A 17,965-nucleotide genomic window follows, 5' to 3' on the forward strand; every position below is an offset into this window, starting at 1 on the left:
AGAATGACTTCATTCATTTAAATTGTTTTACAATTATCATTTTATATTGTTTATATATATATATATATATATATATATATATATATATATATGATGGTGATCAATCTACTTTATTTAGACTATTTATTAATATATTAATCTAAATAGTTTCTAATTGAGAGCTTTGTCACGCTCTCACCTGCAGTGGGCAGGATACCCACTCCTGCACACAGCATTGACAATTAGTCCCATGTTGCAAGATATTGTGGTGAGTACAGTGGGAATCCCACAGGGCTGCAGACCTCTACTTTCCAGCTGATGCTTGGAACTGCGCATAATGACCTTTGGCTTGTGTGCAGCTGCTCTGCCATAGAAACCCATTTCATGAACCCATTCCATACACAGTTTGTGTACTGATGTTGCTTCTAGAGGCAGTTTGGAACTCTGTAGTGAATAATTCAATAGAGCATTGGCGATTTTTGCACTTTACGCTTCAGCCCTCGGTGGCCCTGCTATGTGAGTTTGCATGGTCTACTGCTTTGTGGCTGAGCTGTAGTTGCTTCTAGACATTTCAATTTCACAATAATAGCACTTACAGTTGACTGGGGCAGATCTAGCAGGCCAGAAACTTCTCCTGTTTTGTGAGAGACTCATCAAATTGGTGGTCTGCCACAACAGTTGGCTAGGGGGGAAGCACACTGGCAGTACAAGACTGTCAGTATGCAGCTTGGGCTTGCACTGCAGTTCAGCCTGTATTACTGTAATGAAGGTGAGCAAGTGGTGACTGTCTGTTTGGCAGTCACTGTAACGACCGATATAACAACATTATATAATTTAGTTATCAGAAGATTTTGGCAGGATTTTAACTGATTTCAACCTTAATATCTGCCAGTGTAATTGGTCAGTCTTAATATTAGCCACTATAATTGGTCAGATTTAATATCAACCAGTATAATTGGTCACTCTTTATATCAGCCAGTATAATGGGTCAACTGAGAACTGAGCCATTCTCTTTCTCTCTCTCTCTCTCTCTCTCTCTCTTGTCTGTTGTGTGGGTTAGCATTTAGAAGGAAGGGTGTTTAGATGAAGCTTCTTGGTGTCTGTCTGACTTCTAATGATGGGGTTTGGCTGCATGTCACTAATAGGTAACCAGCTCATTAATCATTCTAATGAAGTCCTCACCTGAGGCCCATGAGGGTTCATGCACGCTACTGGGTGCTGTGTGTGGGCCACAGCTCGTGTTTTGTTTTTCACACTGGCACTCCATGCGCTCATTTGCTTTTCTTTCTTGCCATGTGTTTGCTCTTAGTCCTTTTCATCTCTTCTCCCTCACCCCATATCCTGTGTGGTATCGTCCTTTTCCCTTTCATGTTTCTTTTTTTTTACAGGTTTCGTTCTGTTTTTCTTCTTCAGTCCTCCCGTCCCCTCACTGTCGTCTTTATCCCCTCGCTTATTCCTCCGTTATTATGTTGCTCATTAGCTTTACCTCCACTCCTCCATGCTCTGGTTTGTATGTGTGTGAGCATGTATGTATGTCTGTGTTTTAACAGAGGACTCTGCGAGTGTCCTAATTATTCTGGAACATGCCAGTCGCTTACGTAAACATTTGTCTATAAATAAAGCTTTCTTTAATAGCCTAGACGACACACACACACACACACACACACACACACACACACACACACACACAGAGCCCACATTTCTCACGAGTATACAGTAGATTGACAGCCCTCTCCCCCTCAGATAGCTATCAGTGCAGAATAGTTTCTCAGAGTCATTTCAATAATGACTGCGTTTCTGTGGCATAAATTAGGTGTTATCATTTGGAGTGCTTATGAATAATAGTCTCTCACTAAACAAGATGGGTCTCTCTCCATCTCTCTCTCTTTGTCTCTCTCTCTCTCTCATCTGTTTTTCTCTCTCTAACATTCTCTCTCTCTTCTCTCTCCTCTCTGTTTCTCTTTGTCTCTCTCTCGTCTCTGTTTCTCTCTTTCTAATTTTCTCTCCTCTCTCTTTCTCTTTGTTTCTCTCTTGTTCTGTATCACTTGCTTTCTCCTCTTTTCTCTTTCTCTCTGACTCACTCACTCTGTTTCTCTCACTCTCAGTTCAGTTCTAGTGTACTTTATTGGCATGAATGTAACCAGATGCATGATTGGCAATGCACTTAACAATTACATAAGAGAAAGACACATTAATAGATTCAATTAATGGAGATTCAAATAGAACACTAGAAATCAAGCTATTTACAGGATCATCACTCATCAATAAAGGAAAAGGACAAGGAGCAGTTGAGACAACTTCTAAATAAATCAGTAATAATCAGGTTCTGTAGATGTCACAAATCTCTACATGTAATAATGCCACTTTTCTCTCTCTCCATTTCTCTATCGCTCTATCTCTACTTCTTTTTCTCTTACACTGTCTCTCTCTCTTTCTCTATTGCTCTCTCCCACACTTGACAGTTGGCATGTTTCATGCTTTTGTGTTTATGATTTACAGTGTTTGAGTGTTTGCCAGCATGTGTTATGAGATCAGAGGCAGTAGTTTGTGAGGGAAACTCCAGCATCTTAAAGCACTTAAGATGGCAAGAGATCATCATTAATATTAAACACACATAGAAGCAACAGGGACTTTCACTATCCTATAAACCTCTTAAGCCTATCAAATCTAACATTTTGCTGGCAGTACTTTCAGAGGTGCTGTCCCCTTTAATTTGGTGCACATGCATGTCCACATTCGGTATAGTAATATATAACATGATGGGCACCAATACTGATATTGAAACCTTGAGAATCAGCAGATACCGATACCTATAAAATAATTCTCCTATTTTTTTTTTTTAAAAAAACTACTAAACTTTAAAACAGGCTTTAAAATGTTGTCAGCTAAGGCACTTCAGATGATCATTTAAAGATCATGCTGATGCTACTGAAACACTCTACTACCCCAGAGGAAGACATACACAGCTAACAACATCACATCACGCAGTGTGAGCATGTGCTATTTCAGGATAGATTTGTTACAGGATTGAATCAGATTCATTCTTTTTGAAATTTGGCCCAGTACCGATATCTGGTATCAGATCAGGGCCATCTCTATTTATCGTTGGATTCACTGCAATAGTTTAGTTTCACTTTTGTTTTATTGTGAGTAACAATAAAAGAGACTTAAGTGTGAAGTATATTCCTATTCATGTGTTTTTCTGCTCAAAAAAAGTGACAAAATCTACAAAATTTTTATTTGCTCACTTTCTTTACATTAAACTTCTCAACAGCGTTGAGAAATCACATTGTTAAAGGAAAGGGGTACATTTAAATGCAGAAATAACAGCTTTACCTTCATACTTAAGATTAAACCAGACCAGAGCAGCTACTGTGGCCTTGGTTTCCTTTGGTTCAAACTGAAGCTCAATGTAAAAAAATGTACAAGATGTTCATTCTCTTACTCTTTCTTCTTTGTATTAGAAAGTTTGTTAAGGTTTAGATGTTGCTGAAGGACAGTACACAAAGATCACCCACTTAAGCATTTACACCAGTGTACTGCTTGCAGGCTAGAAGTGCCATCTGGCAAGCTGTGGGTGAAAAGACTGAAATTGAATAACACAGTAATATAGAAGACTCTTTCACTGTGCAGCCTTCAAGCAGTTGACATATGCCACTGGCCTGCTAGCTGCAGCTACCCCAGTAATAACATCAGCCAGAACACCCAATAAATCTAGTGGCCGTTCTGCATTAGAGTAATATCACAGTTATGCTAACGTGGTGTGAAATAGGGTGTGTAATGTGAGGCAAATTTATCATCTAACATGACGTTTTCTATGCACTTCCAATTGCATGTGAACACACACACATGCTTATGCACAGCTTTGAAGTCATTCTGTATCTGATGATGGCAGTTAATGAAGCACGTGTTTGAAGCTTCATTCTGAGGCTAGTAATGAACTTGTCTTACAGACTCTGGAACAGTGAAGTGTTGTAAGGATATAAAGTGTATGGACTATAGTAGTTGTTATTAGAGAGCTTTCTAATGCCCAGTGGACCCTATAAAACTTTCTACCTGTCCGAGTTGCTGTACTGCTCACCCCACATTCACATTAGCAGACATGCAGTTTCTGTGGACAATAAGTAGCCACAATTTAGCAACAAGCAACTTTCCAAACAACAGCATGATGACAAGCAACATATTGCTGTTGTTGGAAGAAAACCTTGTATTTCCATTTTTGATGTTTTTCAGTTTTTGACATAGTTTGAAAATGCCTGTTGGCCTTTACATTTTATGTAAATTTCATGATGAATGGTTCAAAAGAAATGGCCCAAAATGACTTGAAAAATTATCTGGTTCCATTGACTTACATTAAAAGTAAAGTATGTTTTTTCCTTCTCCTGTAAAGTTACCATTTTGGAAATATGAGGTTTTCTTCCGACAACAGCGATATCAAGTTCATGTAGTCAAGTAACAATGTAAATTTTTGGCTAAAACTAATTCCGTGGACCAATTGTACACTCCTGTGCATGTGGGAAGCCCAAAATGGCAAAACATTACATTTTTAACCACTTAAATGGCCAGGGCCACCAGTGAGCCCAAAGTTTTATTATACACTTCTATAACCTAAGAATAGCATGGCCAGTCTGCATTGAAGTCCCTGTAGTTACTGAATAATAGGCCTTAGTATGTAACAAGCCAGGGATTTTAAGAGGTTAAACAAATAGATAAAGTAACTTAGCACTGGATAGATTTTCATTTTAATTTCTTTAACCGTTGAGGTCTTGTGGATAACCTTGTAGACAGCCTTTTACAGAAAGAAGGGTAAACATTGTTTGACTCAGCACTGACCGCTTCAAACAGCTGAAAAACACTGTAGAGCTAGTTTGTGTTTAATCTGAGACCGCATATTCTCTATGGGCTTTAAATCTTGACTCTGACCAGCCCAAACCCATCAGTAAAACCATTATTATTTTTTTTGCAGGGGAGTCCAGAAAATGATACTATTGAAGAGAAAATTATAAACTTGCAAACACATAACTGTGATTTATACTTAATAAAACAGATCCATTTATAGCATATAATTGTTACATTGCCTTGTCAGAAGTTGAAGAGTGTGAAAGCCCACACACAAGAAGAGCAGCCTCAAACTTGGGCTGGCTTTACATGGTGAAAATTTAATGAAACTAGCTGTATGTTGTGAGTTGCCACAGCATAATGTCTGTTGCAACATAATGTCTGTGCAACTTGATAATTACACAAAGTAATTCAGAAACAATCAAAGCTGCATGCAGCATATTCAATTACTGCAGTAGTTAGCAGCTCATATTATTTTGTACACCGTATGGTTCTCATTATCTAAGTCATCTAATTCATCTACAAATTACGCCTATAAAGGTGTAATTAACATATTTGCAGCATTTTTAAATCTTTGTATATTTTTTCCAGCTGTCACTGGCATTCTTTTATCTATATCTATATATCTGTCATTTATCTATCTAGAGTTAGAATTTTTATATATTTGAGTTTTTCTTTGAGAGTATGTAAAACATTTGAAAATCATTTAAGCAGCCACTACAGTTACAGTTCATCCTACAGATGCTGTGCTCTGTGTAAAATAAGGAAGAGGAGAAGAGAGGAGAAACTGAATAATCTCCTCTTTAAGAGAGGGGTTACTCAGCCAGTTCAAGCCAAATCTGTGGGCGCGCACACAGTCCCGGCAAGCGCTAAAGCCACGGGCCACTCGCTCCTCAATGGCAAGCGCCCCCAGTCGTGCACAGGCTCCTTCTGTGCGCAGCAAAATTTTCCACAGTGTGCTGCGTCAAAAACAGCCTTGAGGTTACAGTAGCGACTTGTTGTCTCCGAATGTGAGCGTACCGTTACACTACACAGTAAACAGCATTTACTGTTTCCAACCTCTCGTTTGTCATCAATGCAGTGTGTACACTACACAGTCTTTCACCCAGAGAGATCTGTGACAAAACACACCTGGTGACGAAATCCCACCGTTTCATGGAAAAAAACACAAGGAGTGTCTATCACATGCCAGACTGGAGTTTGAGTGTGGTTGCTGTGCTTGTTTCTGCACTACTTTTTGGGCTTAAAAAAAGAAAGAACTAAAATAAATTAATGTCTTAATCACTTTCTAGGAAGGATTCCTGCTCTTTCCATAGCCCTATAGCCTCCCTCTACTATGAAAAAAATAGGTGTGTCAATCTATTCACTTACAGATATGTATGGGCACTAAAAGACATTAGGTCAATATTTATATGTGTCATAGAAATAGATGAGAGCCACATGAGAGTTGTGGCTGTATTACATGGAGGATTTGGCCTCAAGCTAAAGAGATCCTGGTGTTTAGAATGAATGGCTGCAGGAGGACACACAGCACAGTGTTTACAGTCAGAAGGGTGTGTGTGAGTGTGGGTGAGATTCAGTTATGTAAGACTAAACGTTACTCTACTGTGTAATCAGAGACATCATCCCTACACCAGCCTTCGTAAAACCAGCCTGAGGCTTACACACACACACACACACACACACACACACACACACACACACACACACACACTTACTTACTTATTCTTACTATTTTCCACTTATCAGAATAACAGTAGACATCAAAACTGTGAATAAGCCCCCTTTGCCTTGAAGAATTACACAGCCTTGGTTCTCTCAAGCAGCTTCATGAGAAGCCACCAGAAATTTTACAACATTGATTTCACAACTTTCACAATACAATATGTATTGTCATTTTCACCTCACTATATGATACATTGTCAGTGCAGAATTAGAAAAGAAATGCAAAGTAACTGTAAAAATGTCAATATTAATCTCAGTATTAAATAAACTGAGCTTTACAAGTTCATTGATAATCTGATCTTGTGTATCTGTATAAAGTGTGCCTCTTACCTGCTGGCTGAAATGAGTGAGAGGAGATTTTCTAACAGTTGCTCCCAGCAAACTGTTAATCCACAACCGAAAAGAGGTGCAAATTGGTAGCTAAGCAAGTTATTTGTTTTACTTCTTCAGAATCGGCTGCTTGAATCTGGTAGGGAGAAGTAGCTGCTGAGACTCGTTTTTTCTGCACAAAGCTGAAGTTGGCTTCCTGTTCGCCAGCCTCTTATTAAAGTTTTCCATGCCACCTTAAATGGAGCAGCAGCAACATGTAACCTGGTCTGGAAAATTTGAAAATGAAACTGGCAAACTTTATCTTTACATTTTGTAATACACACCTGATTTCAGTGGTTTATGCAGAGTCAAGTGAAGTACTTGTGTGCTTCTGCTTGATTGGAAGCCACACTGCAGCCACACTTCCACTTTGTGGATTAGACTGGTGACCCCTGCTGTAAATAACAATAATGTGTCCAGAATGATGAACAGAGCAACAGAAGATTCTAAAATAACTGAAAAGGAAACCTGTAAGCCTTGAGAATTAAGTTATGATAAAATTAATATACTTTACTTTCGTGTGTATGTGTGTATATGTGGATCAGTGTTCTCAGTAGCCTCAGTAAGATTAGCTGAGCATGAATTAGAGCTCCAGTGTGTGTGCGTGTGTTTGTGTGTGTGTGTGTTTATTGATTATGTGCAGAATTACATGCAGAGTTGAGTGCAGAGCAACTGAATCTCAAGGATTCAAAAGACTCACATAATACAGTTACAGAAATAGAACTTCAGATATGCGTGGAATTGATCATTTGCATTTGTGAACATAGATTTGTGAGCCAGCTTTCACATAAGGTAATATACAATGGATGTTAGTGGTTGCTGCATACATACATTTGCATATCAATACATGCATATTGAGATGATTACATAACCCACATATGTGTCATATAGTCATTTAAAAAAAAGCTAAAACAGTGGTGTTCTTCTGATGTACGTCCCTTCTGAATAGAGGTTTGAAGGCCTGACTAATATAAACACTGAGCTGAGTGCCAAACTACTGCAGCCTAATTCCTACAAATGCTAATTCCTACAGTTTATTACAGTGTCCATTAAATAAAAAGGGATTTGCACTTAGAAGTGCCTAAATCTCAAATAAAAAATGGCAAACGTTTGTGACCAGTAGAATTCTGTTCTCAAACACAACATCAGTGCCTAAATGGTGACTTTATAAAGCAACATAAGGTATCTAATGGAAGGCGGTAGTGTGGGTGTAAGCTATGAGGTGTTAAGTATCATCTGCATTAGGAAAGTGGCTATATGTGAAAACTTGAAATATAAAAAAAAAACAGTTTTAAAAACTATAGTGAAAGTTATAAATCCAGTTCCAGCCTATATCAGACAGACATGTTCTTAAGATTAAGTGTGCTGTCTCCATTCTGCTTCTGCTTAATATAATGACACTATGTTTAAGCATGATATTCTAATGCTACACACATGCTGAGTGTACTGTATGGACTAGCTGGAGGCATTAAATGAGCTGTCCGTGGTGCTGAACTCCAATAGTCTAGACATCAGTATCTCTGATATACTGCTTTAGCAGACACACTGCCCAGTTACTGTAACAGAAAACCAAAGCAGAAACTGTATCTACTGACAAGTGTAGTAATGAATAAAAGGTGTGGAGTGATATTGTGAGGGCACTTTGCTTGTATATGGTTGCTTACTGAAACTGACAAAACATTCAGATTGTAGAGTATCCGTTTATATTGAGTAGTTCTGAAGTTTGCTCTCACTCTCTCTCTTTAATTCACTAAACTTTGTTGCCAAAGCATCATTAAAACAAGGACTAACATACAACCCCATTTCCAAAAAAGTTGGGACGCTATGTAAAATGTAAATAAAAACAAAATGCAACGATGTGCAAATCATTTAAACCCTATATTTCATTGAAAATAGTACAAAGACAACATATCAAATGTTGAAACTGAGAAATTTTATTGTTTTTTGAAAAATGTATGTCCATTTTAAATTTTATGCCAACAACACGTTTCAAAAAAGTTGGGCCGGGGGCAACAAAAGGCTGGTAAAGTTGTGTAATGCTTAAAAAAAGCAGGTCAGTAACGTGATTGAGTATGAAAGCATCCCAGAGAGGCTGAGTCTCTCAGAAGTAAAGATGGGGTTGACAACTCTGTGAAAGACTGTGTGGGCAAATAGTGCAACAATTCATCTACAATACATAATGTCATTAAAAGATTCAGAAAATCTGGAGAAATCTCTGTATGCAAGGGGCAAGGCCAAAAAACAGTATTTGCTAGCAATGATTTTTTGGCCCTCAAGCAGCACTGCATTAAAAACAGACATGAGCTCATTTAAATGGACTGAGGGGAAATGGAAAAGTGTCCTGTGGTCTGACAAATCAACATTTGAATTTCTTTTTGGAAATCATGGACACTGTGTCCTCTGGGCTAAAGACCACTCAGCTTGTTATCAGTACACAAATCAAAAGCCAATATTCATGAAGGGGGTGGGGGCATTAGTGTGCATGGCATGGGTGACGTGCAAATCTATGAAGGCACCATTAATGCTGAACAATAGATATATGTTTTGGTAACATAGATGCTGTCATCCAGACAATGTCTTTTTCAGGAAAGGCCTTGATTATTTCAGCAAGACAATGCCAAACCACATTCTGCATGTATTACAGAATTTAGTATTTTCCTTTTAAAATAGGGTTTACTTGATTTGCATATCATTGCATTCTATTTTTATTTACATTCTGCACAGTGTCCCAACTTTTTTGGAAATGGGGTTTTATTAGGAAATAAAATAATGGTCATTTTTATAATCATTTTTGTTTTTAATGAGCAAATGACATAAGTGTGTGTGTATGTGTGTGTTGGGGCTGTCAGATCTGTATCATTCTGTCTGAGCACTGCTTTCTGTTTTTCTTCTAATGAGGTTGGTTTGCCAATATGGAGGAAATGACAAAACTTCACATTAATCTCTTCGTTTTTCACACTCAGTCTAAAAGTACAGCTGTGTGTTCTGACAGCATTGCAGTTGCACTGTTGGCTCAGTCTCTGCTCTTTTGGGAGACATGCTATTTTATATCAGTGTTTTATGACTCACTACTTATGTACTTTGTCAGTTCTGTGTTTGAGGCAGTTACTGTGATCAAGTAATCTATCACAGTGGTGTGTCGTTTTAGGGTTAGACACAGCACTTATTTATAAATCAAAGACATAGATAGCCACTGTTCCAGTGCACTGACATCTGCTCATATTCAGTATCATGGCAAAATCAAATGTCTTTTTTGTTATGTATGAATGCATGTGGTTCATTTTTTGTTTTTGATTAAAATTAACCTGACCATCTGACTCTATGACAGACTAAATAAACTAGACAGAGAGAGAGAGAGAGAGAGAGAGAGAGAGAGAGAGAGACAGAGAGGGAGAGAGAGAGAGGGAGGAGGGAGGGCTGAGGGAGAAACATTTCTGTTGTACCTTTAACACTGTGTAATGCTGTTCTAAAGGTCAGTTTGTGGTTATGATGTCACTTTTTCTGAAGGTCAAATCTGTAAAACTGACATGTATTAAGTTGTAAGAGACAGAAAATTGTTAATACTTAAAGAACTGGTCTAATTTACACAACTTCAAACATAGTCGATCAGTAAAGACATGTTTGGATGGTGTCTGTAGTTTGCTTGTTTAGCTTTGTAATGGAGCAATGTAATACAGCAGAAGTCTATGTCACAGAATACAGCAGGAGTATTTAGGAGAACACAGTAAAAGTCTCTTTCACAATATATAGTAGAATACAGTAAAATACAATAGAAGTCTATGTCACAATATACAGTGGGATACAGTAAAATACAGAAGAGGTCTATGTCACCCCAATAGATTTATAATCACTTTGATCACTTTTTAGCTATATTAGCCTTGTAGCTGCAAAAGCACCAAAATATAGGCAGCATTAGACTCATTATTTGTCCTGAAAATGCAGTGCTCTTTCCGTTTATTAATGGTACACAAGCCAATTAGTTACTTATTACAGTTAAATGAAAACCTTAAGGCTATACAAAAACCCAGCAGATAAAATGGAAATAAAAACAGAAAGCAATAATTCGAAAAAATCTGACCTGTAAAAAGTTTCAAAGGCAATATATTTAGTGTATACTAATTAACTGTATTGTTTCTTGTATATATGTCTGTACATGTCCATTAATTCCAAAAACAATTTGAAAGGTGGACTCATGAGACCACAGCACACGTGTGCACTTGTAGATGTAGTGACAAACTGTGTTTACTAATGGAGGAACTTTTCTGCCAGTGACCAGTCAAAAGTGACCTCATGCTAGAAACATTACCCAACCTGAAAGACTAACACCAGCAGATATTACAGTTGCAGGAACCAAGCCTTGCAGTCAATAAAGACATTATGTCCATTTGTGGTGTGGCTAGATCAGGCTTCTCCAAGGTGCAGTGAGAATCTTATAGAGCAAGAAGGCCTACAGTTCTGTGTTAAAATCAGAGATGTAAATATTCTAAAAATGGAAATATGAGGCCATCAGGCCACCATATTGGTACTCCCAGTCTGTGCTGTAAAACGAACAGTCTAAGATGTGATGTAAACATTCCCAAAAAATGCAGATGTAACTAAAATGCTAAGATGTGCTGCGTGTTCCTGCAACAATATCCAAAATAAGGATTGTGGCAAGACATTGCTTCATTGCTTTAAAAGTTAGGAGGGTAATTAATAACTTAGTGTAGGCTAATGTTTATTATTATTTATTACATTATTTCATTGAGTAACTGACTTTGTAAATGATGATGGATATGCAGGATTATGCCAAAGCACTACAATATACTTCTAAAGAATTATGTCTTTGATTAGCCTATTAGTTTTGATCAGGGCTCCAAACTGGCATGGGAAATGAAAATAAAAACAGGAATCGAACAATATATAATGATCTGTAACTAATCATTAATCCTTAATGATATTTTTTCTCTGTGCAGCCTACAAATGAATAACAAATTTGACTAGTTATTATTTATTTCTCCCTCCCAACAGATTATCAAATGTTAACTATGCTGTAATGTCTACAGCATTTTTGACCTCCTCACTGCATAATTCAGGAATAAAAATTGAGCTTACTATAAACGTTTTCTCAACATAAACCTCATTACAGTATACGTCAGATAGATAACCAGGCCTGTTTGTTACAGTAGTTCTTATGATAGCGAGTGAGGTGCAATACTGATATCTATATTTTTGAGCACCTTACTGATTTATAAACAGTAAAATCATGGTGTGGATGTGAATTGTGAAAGAAAACTCACATTGTGAACGTGTGTTCTCCATAGTCTGCTCATTTTTCAGTTTGTGTGTGAGTACGTTGAGGTCACATCGACAAGAGCAAATGTTGGAGAGTTTGCTACTTTGACACATGTCCTCGTCAGGAGCAAAGGACACTATTTCACTCTCTTTTACCCACACACACACACACACACACACACATAAAGGTCCACAATGGTTTGCTGTGGTTCATTGGCCATTTTAACAAGTGTTTTGCTGGTGCCTGTGAAAAGAAAGGCTATTTAAATGTAGAAGGGATGTGGTTCCTCTCTCTCTCTCTCTCTCTCTCTCTCTATGTTGTATGATCAGAATCAGTCAAGATCAGAATCAGCAGATTTTTGCTCAAAACGCAAAATCAGCAATCAGACAATGCTGTTTTTATTTTCGCTAAGCTGTGTTAAATAATGAGAGTCAGGTAAATGCACTCAGTCTGTATTTTAATGCTGCTGCTACACCTGTACCAAAATGTTGAAACATAATTATGCCTGACTGTCTCAACTGTCAGTTGACTGTCAGGTGCTGTCAACATAGCACTTCATTTAAACATGTGAACTGACTTTTATTTAAGAATCTACAATGCAAGTTTTGTAGATTGTGCTATTTATATTGGCTAATAGAAATAACTGCAAATGTGCTAGTGTGTTCAGTTAGCGCACACAGTGTGAGTTTCTAATTTAAAAACGTATGGCTGCACAATAATACCAGAATCATATCAGTATTGGCAGATATTTGTTTAAAACATTTATATCCACATCGGACAGATGTTTAGGTTTGACTGATATTTCAAACTATTATTTGATTATGTATTTATTGTTCTCTGGAAAAGGTGACATTGCGCTGCTGTATTAAAATATATTTTTATTATTATTATTTTTACTGCATTTGTAACTCTCTACACATAAGTGTTATATTTCTCTGTAACTAATCCAAGTAGGTGTAGACCCAATTTTACATTTTAGAAATGTTTATATATCAGCATCTGTATCGGCAGATGCACTATATGGACAAAAGTATTAGGACACTTACACGTTACACCTACAGGAGCTTTTATGACATTCCATTCTAGAGCCATAGGCATTAATATGAAGTTGGCCCCCCGTTGCAGCTATAACAACTTCCACTTTCCTGGGAAGCTTTCTACAAGATTTTGGAGCGTCTGTGGGAATTTTTGCCCGTTTAACCAGAAGAGCATTTGTGAGGTCAGACACTGATGTTGAGAGGGTCTGGCTCACAATCTCCATTCTAATTCATCCCAAAGGTGTTGGATGGAGTTGAGGTCAGGGCTCTGTCTGGGCCAGTCATGTTTTCCCACACCAAACTCACCCAGCCATGACTTTGTGTTGCTGTGGTTCTTAAACACTTCCACTTTTTAATAATACCACTCAGAGTTGATGTGTACACCTGTGGCAATGGGACTGGATGAATCACCTGAATTCAATGATGAAGTGTGTTCCAATACTTTTGTCCATATAGTATATGTACATGAAAAATATTAGATATTGATGTTGGCTCACTATCCATATTGGTGCAACCCCAAAAAAGTATAACAGTCGAAATTAGCCATAAAATTAGCCATAAAAATCCATGACTGATGCATTCCTAGTGCGCACGGCAACAGAATGTAGCTTGTGGTGTGTTTTCATGCCTCGAAGAGCTGCGTGTAACTCTCTCGCTCATACTCACACATAGAGACATAGAGTCCACACTCACACAGTGTTTAGTGGAGTGGGTTGGTTATGTAATAGCCTCTCGTATGTTCTCTCCACTCTGATGGTTCTTGGCCGAGCTCTGCTAACCAGACACACCCAGCGCGGAGACGCGGTGTGTGATTAGAAATGTGTCCTGGGGTTTTGTGTGAACGCGTTGGTGTGTTTTTGTTTGGTGTGTGCATGCGTGCAGCCTGAAGGCAGTCTGGGTACTGAAATAGATGTATGTGAGGAACAAGCATGTGAGTGGTGAGTGCTGTTTATTGGGAGGCAGTCCGGCTGTAGCTATAGATACGTGTGCATGGAATAAACATGTGAGTGCTTGTGTGAGTGTTTGTATTGTATTATTGCCTTTGCTTTGCTGTGGGGATCTCCAGAGAGCAGATGAAGGGACTGAGGGAGGGATCGAGGGATAGGAGGAGGGATAGAGGGATGGAGGGATGGTGTGTCTCTCGCGTTTCTCTCCAGTCCTGCAGCCGAGGCTGTTCTCCCCACTTTTCTGCTGCGTGGGTGAGGGGCGCCACACGCAGCCCCCCGGGCAGGTAACAGCAGGATAGTATAACAGGTCACGGTGAACAACAAACGGCCCACCCGCCTGCCTCAGAATGTGTGTGTTCCCTTGTCTGTGTGCGCGTGCGTGTGCGTTACGGAGGCTCTCACCTGTACCTGTCATATATCCTTTCCCCGTCTGCTGTGTTGGCACTGTAACTGTCTGTTTGTTGCCCCCCCCGATGTCCTCCCAAACCCCCTCTCACACACTCTCTTCCGCACACTCTCACACACCCGCTGGTTGCTATGCCAACAGCCCACTTTCCAGGTGGAAGTGGGATGAGCAGAAGTGTTCGGGGGAATTTGAGTTCATTCTGCCCCCTACTGGTGGACCTGCGCTCCCTTTGCTGCTCTATCAGCTCAGTGCTTAAGCTGGTTGGAGAATTGAAGCTCATTTCCTGAGCAAATAGAAACTAAGCAGTACAAATATTTTAGTAAAGATGGATCATAAGGCCACTAACTATATCCACCAAATAAAAGGAACCAATATTACATGTCATCTGGTTTTTAGAGGTAAATAGTTCAATTGATCAGTCTCTCCAGGAATTTGCATTCGCTGCATTATTTCCACATTAAATAGTCCATATACGTAAAGCCAAACTCCCATTCATGTTGAAGTGTTTCAGGCTGGACTGCTTTCTGAATGAAGCACAATATATCAGAACAGAGTTAACTTACATGTATCAGTCTTAAAAGCACAGTAGGAAAAACAGCCTGTTTAATTCTAAAGGATAATGAGACGTTACAACATGGTCATGCAAAATGAACTATGACTGGTTTTGCTACATAAAACCACACAAAAGAGGAACAAAATAAAATGTAAGAAAAATGTAGGATATGGGCCTTTTAAAGACAATAGAATTTTCCCAAATACTTTACATGAAAACAGCATGGAAACTGTTTTGTATACCATGCAACATGCGAATACATTTTATTGCACAATTCCGCACTGTATTCATTGTTGAAAAGTACATCAGGTGCTGAGTTAAGAGTAGGCCTGTGCGAGAGGATACTGTTGATGATTGACAAGTAACATAATAAATGATACTTCAAAGATAATTATTTCCTTGTTAGGAAAGAAAATCTAACTAGAGAGGACTAAATTAATTTTAAAAAGATGAGCACATAATTGTAACTTATATACACATTTAGTGCTTTGTTTCCTTTTCTGTTAAAACAATGGATTTTTACAGGACATTAATAAGGCTATGGTACAGCAAATTCCCCACTGTGCAAATACTGCTGCAAATAATGAGAAAAGCCTCAGCAAAATCGAGCAGTTTAGACCGCAACAGTCAGAACACAAGGCAATCCTGGTGGGACTGATTTGTTTATGGTTTTGAACGCCCCATGTCACTGCTCATAGCTCATGAGATCTCACTACGTTTTCATGTGATATTTCTTTCTCTCTCTCTTTCACTCTCTTTGTCTCTCACTCACTCTCTTTTTCATCACTATCCCCACATTTTGGGACATTATCACACCTTCCCCAGCGAATATGAACCAGAACTGTTGAGTATTTAAAGTCAGTACTGTCTTTACACTTCTTCCCTTATGTGCCCTTTTCCTTTCATAGACAATAGCAGCCTTCACTGGGAGCAAGGCTTCAGTCACGATGAATTATATATCCCTTAGTGAATTTCAAGGATTTGCTTTGTCGCCTCCTAATCAATAAGGAGGGAGGGAAAAACAGTAAATGTGAGGGAGTGTAAAAAAAGAGAAAGGTCGTGCTTTCTTGCTTTCTATCTCTCTTTCTTCATATTTCACTGCTTCACTTTAAGGTCAGCATTCAGAAAGACCACACCCCCTACTTCCCATTGCTCTCTCTTTACCTCTGTCTCTCTCCCCTCATACATCTTCCACTGCAGTCAGTCAGACTCTCATCAGATTTCTCACAGCTCAGTGTGTGTGTGGGCTCCAATACAGAAATCTATTACATGAACCAATTAACAAATCAACTAACCAGTTAGCAGCTAATGAACCAATCTACTAATTTGAGAAACACTCAATTATGCTAATTAACCAATGACTTCACACAAATTATGAATATTAATGAATTTAACCCCCTCCTAACCCCTTCCCCAGCTCTGTCTGCCTGTCTTTTGTCTTCCCGTCTGTCTGTATGTCTGTCCATACGGAGGTCTGTTCTTCAGTTTGAATGTCTGTCTTTGCGTCTGCGTCTGCTTGTCTGGCTTCGCTTGCTTTATATGTGACTTTCTGGGTCTGTCTGTGTGTCTTCGACACTACTGCTGTGCTTATATCATTGGTTTAATGAGTGAATTTAGCTCTATAAATAAAAATAAAAAACAAAAAATAATGTCAGCATCCACGTTTGTGTCTAAAATGTGTTGACAGACAGACAGTTTATGGGTTTTTGCTATGAAACCCATCACTACTGGACTTGTGTACCCAGCACCCCTGTGGATCAGAGCTGGCCTGAATCTGGACTTGGGCCCCTTCCCGCTCTTTAGACTGTTGGGGTCCACCTTGTGTGGTTCAACTTTCAAATGAATGAATTCTAGATAAATAAATAGCCACAAATTCAGTTGCGAATAATGAATTTCAAGCTCTAGATTTCTTATTTCTCTCTTCTTTCTTCCTCTCCCCACCATTCTAAAGATGCATGTCGCCCCCTGACCGAACTGCCCCACCCTTGTCTGTCCGTTCGTCCGTCCGTCTCTCTGTCTGTCCTGTGGCTTTGCCATGTTCGGTTTGTTCTCTGCATCTCTATTCTATCCTTCTCCTTTGTCTTCTAGATTCACCCTTTCTCTCTCTCTCTCTCTCTCTCTCTCTCTCTCTCTGCTCTCTGTCTGTCTCTCTTTCTCTCTCTCTCTCTCTCTCTCTCTCTTGCTCTCTGTCTGTCTCTCTTTCTCTCTCTCTCTCTCTCCAGCTCTCTCTATTGTAAAACAATTGCTTCATCCTGGTCTTTCTTTTCTTTGTCAAACTAATCTAGAATGTATTCTGTTTCTCTCTCCTTCTCCTTTTTTCCAGCATATGCACTCTCTTTTGCTAAGCTCTCTGTATGCTCTGGTTTTGTTTACTGTTTTCAGTTATTTTCTCTTCCTTTCTTTATTTTTTTATCTGACTGACCAGATTAAGCGTTTCTTGTGTTTCCAGGCTTCTCTTGCTCTCTTTCTTTCTTCCTTTCTCCCTCTTTCTCTCCCTCTCACCTCTCTTGCAGCTCTGCTCCTCTGATAACTCAGCGCTGGTGTAGTCGATGTCTCTCTCTCTCTCATGGTTTTGTTTGACTCTGTAGCCTCAGTCTGTAGTCATGCTAATAATATGCAGCCTCTCTTCTCTGACACAGAGAACTCGCTCTGTTTTTCTTTCTCTCTCTCTTACTTTTCTTCTCACTCTTTCTCCTGCGGTTGCTATCTGAGCTGTCCACCCGTTGTCTTTCTGTTTTTCTCGGTACCTCCATTGCTTGTCTTTTTTCTGTGACCAATCCATCTCTCTTTCTCTCTCACCTTTTCTCTCTCTCTGTCACTTTATCAGTGTTTAAC

The 17,965-nt window shown here is 38.9% G+C and overlaps 1 protein-coding gene across 1 annotated transcript in view; it reads left to right on the forward strand.

Moving 5' to 3' along the window:
* The window catches only part of syt7a (synaptotagmin VIIa), a 129,395-nt gene that overhangs the window by 102,978 nt on the left and 8,452 nt on the right, over nt 1-17,965 (forward strand). The window lies entirely within an intron of this gene.

Source organism: Colossoma macropomum, unplaced genomic scaffold, assembly GCF_904425465.1.
Source record: "Colossoma macropomum unplaced genomic scaffold, Colossoma_macropomum, whole genome shotgun sequence".
Taxonomy (NCBI): domain Eukaryota; kingdom Metazoa; phylum Chordata; class Actinopteri; order Characiformes; family Serrasalmidae; genus Colossoma; species Colossoma macropomum.